This window comes from Pyxicephalus adspersus, chromosome 3 (assembly GCF_032062135.1).
Source record: "Pyxicephalus adspersus chromosome 3, UCB_Pads_2.0, whole genome shotgun sequence".
In the NCBI taxonomy this organism is placed as follows: Eukaryota; Metazoa; Chordata; class Amphibia; order Anura; family Pyxicephalidae; genus Pyxicephalus; species Pyxicephalus adspersus.
Window position 1 is genome coordinate 60,589,389 of NC_092860.1, and position 6,081 is coordinate 60,595,469.

The following is a 6,081-nucleotide window of genomic DNA, read 5'->3' on the forward strand; positions in this document are numbered from 1 at the left end:
GGAACCCGGATAACCTCGAGGCCAGAATCTTTGTAAAAATTTTTAAGTCACTATTGAGAAGTGCTATTGGTCTATAACTCGAACAGTCTAATGGGTCCTTTCCTGGCTTCGGTATCACCGTTATATGAGAGGCTAGCATAGAAGGGGGGATTGGCTTGCCCTTCAGAAAGTCATTAAAGAGCTTCAGGAGATATCAGGGGAGAGCTCTGGTAGGAACGTTTTGTAATAGAGGTAGGGCAGGCCATCAGGGCCAGGAGCTTTAGAGGAAGGCAATTGGGCAATAATTTTTGCGAGTTCCTCTTCTGTGATGGGACTATTAAGTTGCTCCAGATGGTCCGAGTCAATCCTAGGAAGGGCAATCTGTGCCAGGTATGAGTCTATTTTTGGTCTCAGTGAATTACCCAATGGAGCTTGGGTACAGTGAACCGTTCGGTATAATTTTGAATAATAAGCCTCAAAACAGGAGGCGATCTGGGAGGGATCGTACCGTACCTTCCCGCTTTCATCTCTAACCGCCCCAGGAGAAGAGCGGACCTGCATGTCCCTCAATTTGTGAGCCAGCAGAGTATCCGCTTTATCGCCTTTGTAGTAGTATTGTTGGCGAGTACGTTGCATCCAACAACTAACCTTCCGCACATCCAAAGCCCGCAGCTTAGACCTGAGGGAGATTAAGTTTCGCAAAAGACCCAAGGATGGTTTCTTTATGTATTTTGCCTCAGCAGACTTTAAGGCCTGTGTCACAAGTGTCCGCTGGAGATTAGAGTCCCTCTTAAGGCGTGAACCCAGGGCTATACAATGTCCTCTGAATACCGATTTATGAGCTTCCCAGAGCGTGGAGTTATGGGCTACAGTGCCTTCATTTTCTCTAAAGAAGGCTTTTATCGTTGTCATTAGGGATAATTTAGAGTCTAGGTGTTTCAATAGATACTCATTTAGTCTCCAATGACAAATTCTCACTGTTTTAGGGGAGAGGGTCACATCCAGCGTAATGGGGGCATGATCAGACCAAGTAATTGGATGTATCTCCGCAGAAACACTGTTCCTCAGGAGAGGAAGGTTAGTGAAAAGGTAATCGATTCGGGTATGAGTACAATGAGGAGGGGAGTAAAAAGAGTACTGTCTCCCGGAAGGGTGGTGGATCCGCCAGTTGTCATAAAGCTTATATTTTCTAAGCAATTGCCTAAAAGCTCTGGAATATTTGGACACCTGCGATGAAGGCTGGGAGCGGACCAGAGTATACCTGTCCCTAGAGGGAGAGAAAATTAAATTAAAGTCTCCCCCCACCATCAAAAAAGTATGGGTGAAATCTTGAAGGCGGGAGAATACCTTATTGATAAATTGAATTTGATTGGTGTTAGGGGCGTATATGTTACACAGTGTAATAGGCACGCCCTGCACCGCACCATTCAAGATAATGTATCTCCCATCAGTATCTACAATAGAACGAGACAACGTAAATCTGAGGGAGTCCTTCAAGAGGATCGCCACTTCAGCCTTCTTCTTGCCCTGAGAATTAGCAAGATACGCTTGAGGGTAAAGTTTGGAGGCAAAGTTAAAAGTACCAGATTTATCAAAATGGGTCTCCTGCAGGAATACAACATCTGGAGCTATATGTTTGAACTCTCTCAGGGCTAGTTTTCGCTTCTTGTTAGAGTTTACACTTTTTTATTTTAATGTTTTTTATTTTAATCTACCCCATGGTTAGATTACGATCACTTAATGTCATAGGCCTGAATTCCACTATTAAACGCAAATTGGCCCTACAAGAATTAAAGCGCCAAAGGGCGGACATTGCTTTTTTTTTAGGAAACACATTTTGATGATCCAGGCACGTTTAATTTTGACAAACTGCAGTACCTGACTTTGTTCACTGCGGCAGGCAAATATAAAAAGTCAGCAGGGGTAGCCATACTCATTCATGCCCATACTACCTTTTCGGTTACTAAGTCTATCTTGGACCCAGAGGATCGATATGTTATTTTACAGGGTTGATTAGATGCAAGGGAGGTTGTATTATGCAATATTTATGCTCCCAACACGGCACAAGTTTCATTCTTGTAAATGGTTCTTGGATTAGCATCCTGATTGTCGCATAATCACCTGCTTATAGCTGGGGACTTTAATTTGCCTCATACTCCTCAGTGGGACAGACTTTCTTGTCTGGTATTACCAGACCTCATACTGTCCTGCCCTCGGCTAGCTTTAGACTCCTCACATCGCTTTGGTCTTCTTAATGCATGGAGTGTTCAACATCCCATGGATAAGCAATTTAACTTCTTCTCTAATCCCCATTGCACACATTCTAGGCTAGACTACTTTTTTTTAGATGTTTCCACGCTGGGAGCTACCACTTTCTCTGATATATGCCCTAATACATGATCTGATCATGCCGCTGGGGTTCTGGAGATGAAACTAGGTACAATCCCGGTGTGAAAATGTCACTGGAAACTCAATGACTCTCTTCTTAAATATCCCCCCACTAAAATGGTCCTGCAAACTGCTTTGGATGCTTACTTCCAGGAAAACATACAATCAGTAGCACAAACCTCCACGTTGTGGGAGGCCCATAAGGCAGTATTGCGAGGCCATTGTATAGCAGAATCTGCTAAGCTTAAAAAGGACACTTTGGCTTTTCGTAAAAACAACTTGAGACGTCCTTGGAAAAATTAGAACGGTAACTTTATGCTATTCCTACTGTTTCTTTACTTCGTAAAGTTGTGGACAACATGCATAAGCTTAAGAAACTGGCTGTAGGTAGAATAGAAAAAACTCTGATGTATCTCCACCAACGATACTATGATAAGGGTAATAAGGCTGACTCGCCCTTAGCTCACCAAATTAAGGATCAGACTGCTAAGGCAACCCCTATGGCATTAAATGATGCTAAGGTTAGCCTTCAGTATGATCGAGAAGATATGGCTAGAATTTTGAAGAATTTACTCCTCCCTGTATAGAACAGTACATGACTCACAGAACGGAGATCAATCAATCCTTAGAACAAGCATCCCAGACTACTTGGCACGATGTTCAGTTTTGGAAGCGGAAGCCATCGAGAAACTCAATGAATCTATTTCACCTGAGGAAGTGGCTGCCACAATTAAGGCCCTACTATTAAATAAGGCCACAGGACCTGACGGCCTCCCATATTTCTATTATAATTTTTTTACCGCTACTTTGGTGCCATACTTAACTACACTTTTTAATGCCTTTTTGGAAGGGAAGCCAATCCCCCATACTATGCAACACTTCTTTATCTCGGTATTTCCTAAACCTGGTAAAGATCCCCAGTGCCCAACTAGCTACTGTCCTACTGCCCTTTTAAATTCTGATTTAAATTTTTACTCGAGTTTTAGCCATCAGATTGGGAATATACTTACCTAGAATTATTTCCAAAGATCAGGTTTTTTTTAACTTCTCACCAGGATGGTGACAACACTAGGCACACAATTGATATTAATAATGCCTTGAATAGGCTTCATCAAGGGGCAGTACTGTTGAGCCTGGATGTCAAAAAGGCTTGGCTGGCCCTTTTTAATAAAAACCCTGAGTTGGATAGGCATTTTGGGCCCCTTCCTCAAATCTATTACAGCGCTGTATACCACCATATAATATCATATTTGATCATTACTTTAAACAAAACCATTACCATTATCATTTTCTCACTGATCTATCATAGGTTAAATAGGATATATAAAAAAATAAAACCACAGCCAGTGCACATATTTAAATCATAGGTACACCATTATGTGGAATAAATGTATATTACACAGTGCTCAACCCAGAAAATGTTGTAAACTGGGTGGGAAGAAATTCTAGGCGGGTGGAGGCCCCTGAATGTTGACCCAACTCATCAGTAACCACCTAAAAACAGCCGGGTGGTTGCCGAAAAGTGCCAGGTGGTGCTGTGATGCTACAAAAATATATATAAAAGAACTTCATTTTTATTTTTTTAAATATATTTCTAGATACCTCCATCTACTAGAACTGGATTAATTATTAATTATTACATCATTAGGATAGCCATCCAAGTAAGAATTATATTTCCTAAATATTTTATCTTTATCCCAATACATTAACATGTTTATTTACACTGACATTTTATGGGTTGAATGTACTCTTCCACCTTCTTATCGTGGAGTCAAGACTATTTAGATGAATCTGCGTATTTCAAAATTGTCACAATACTGTGGAAATTCTATATTATACTGGCATAATGTAATTTCTAGGGTCTCGGCAATCCCCTGAGGAAGCCCGTTTAGGGCGAAACGCGTCGAGAGACCATAAGTACAGGACTGACCCACATCTTGGACTCTTAGTGAGAGTATTTTATAAAGTCATGGTTAAACATTGCCATGGTCTCTTTTACCAATTATGTTTCGAAGAAGTATATGTTTTAGTAACTGAAATAAAAATTTTATGTCATGCTAGACTTATTTTCTGCCATAAAGAGCCGCTATCTTTCCACTTTTTCACTTATGCAGTGGTATTTTACTCCATATAAATGACATGCTATCTTTGCAAATGTCAGTAATTTATGTTGGAGGTGTTGAACAGAAACTGGCATTATATATCATATCTTCTGGTCATGCTCGCTTATTGGGCCCTATTGGACAATGGTTAACGCCCTTCTCTCTGATATACTGGAGGTACCTATACCGCTTGATGTAGTTACTAACTTGCTGGAACTACCTCTGTCTAATCTCACTAAGTTGCATAGGAAACTGGTGTGTCACATACTTACTGCAGCTAGGTGCCTTATTGCTAGACACTGGAAATCCGCTTTGCCCCCGGGCATCACAGACTTAAATGCCAGGATACAAGAAGTTCAACTTATGGAACATCCTACGGCAAGACTATATGATAGATATGAAAAATTTACAGAAATCTGGGCCCCTTGGGATTCATATCTTTTATCAGCCACTAATATGTTCCAACGTATACCTACTAATTTTCAGACAAACCTGAATAGTATATCTCTCCCCAGTATTTCTCCAGGAGTAACACCGGGAACTTCTTCTAATTAGTTACCATACTTTTTTTTTTTTTTCTGATCTACATCCTCCTTATGCCTTTCCCATTTATCTCTATTTCCCTCCCTCCCCTTCTTTTCTTTATTCTCTTCCTGATCCCCTGAGAAATCTTATGTTCAGACAATTGTAATTTTAGATTTGTTCATTGTGCAAACTGTGGTTTGTAGAGTAATTTTTTTTTTTTAAGAAATTGTCGGTTTACCTTTTCTACACCTTAACCAGAAAGAATATATTGTATTGTACCATTTTTTTCTTTTCTCGGAACTTTGTGATATGCTTTAATTTCTGCATGAGCTATTTGCATGTTACACATCTCTGGTTATTGTTATATTGGTAAATGTTTTACTGTGTATTTCTTGGATGCTAATACACGTGTTGCATGGCTAAAATGGCTAAAAACTAAATATTTAGTTTTTAGCCATTGTTATAGAATGTGTATCCAAGGCAATAAGACACAAAGCATGTTCATTGAATTAGTATACATTATGGTATAATGGGTGATCATGAATAGATGATTGATGGTGTTTGAATGAAAGTTGTTGAGTGAAAGAGTGAGTCTATTTGAATATAGAATGTGATATCTATTGTGTGAATAAGTTGGTAGAAAGGGTTTGAAGGAGAGTACATTGTTCAATCCCGTTGGTGTAGTAGCATTTATTACAAAGATCCATTTTGCTTTAAACGGAGTAGAATATTATCCGTGTCCCCACCTCTGGGGTTAGGTGATACTTGTTCCAATGCAAAAAAGGAAATACTTTCAGAATCAAAGTTGTGACACGTACCCACGTGTGACTAATAGGAGTCATCATTTTTCCTGTTTTTATAGTGTAAATGTGCTCATAAATCTTTTTTTGGAATGTTCCCTTCGTTTTTCTGATGTAGAATCGGCCACAGATACATTAGATCAGATAGATCACACCTGTAGAAGAGCAGTCAATACATTGTCTCAATTTATGTTTTGTGTTATTAGGAAATTCAATGGTTTGCTGTTCCCTAATCCAGTGGCATTGTTGACATTTGACACATTTATAGAAACCTGTGTGGGGTTTGT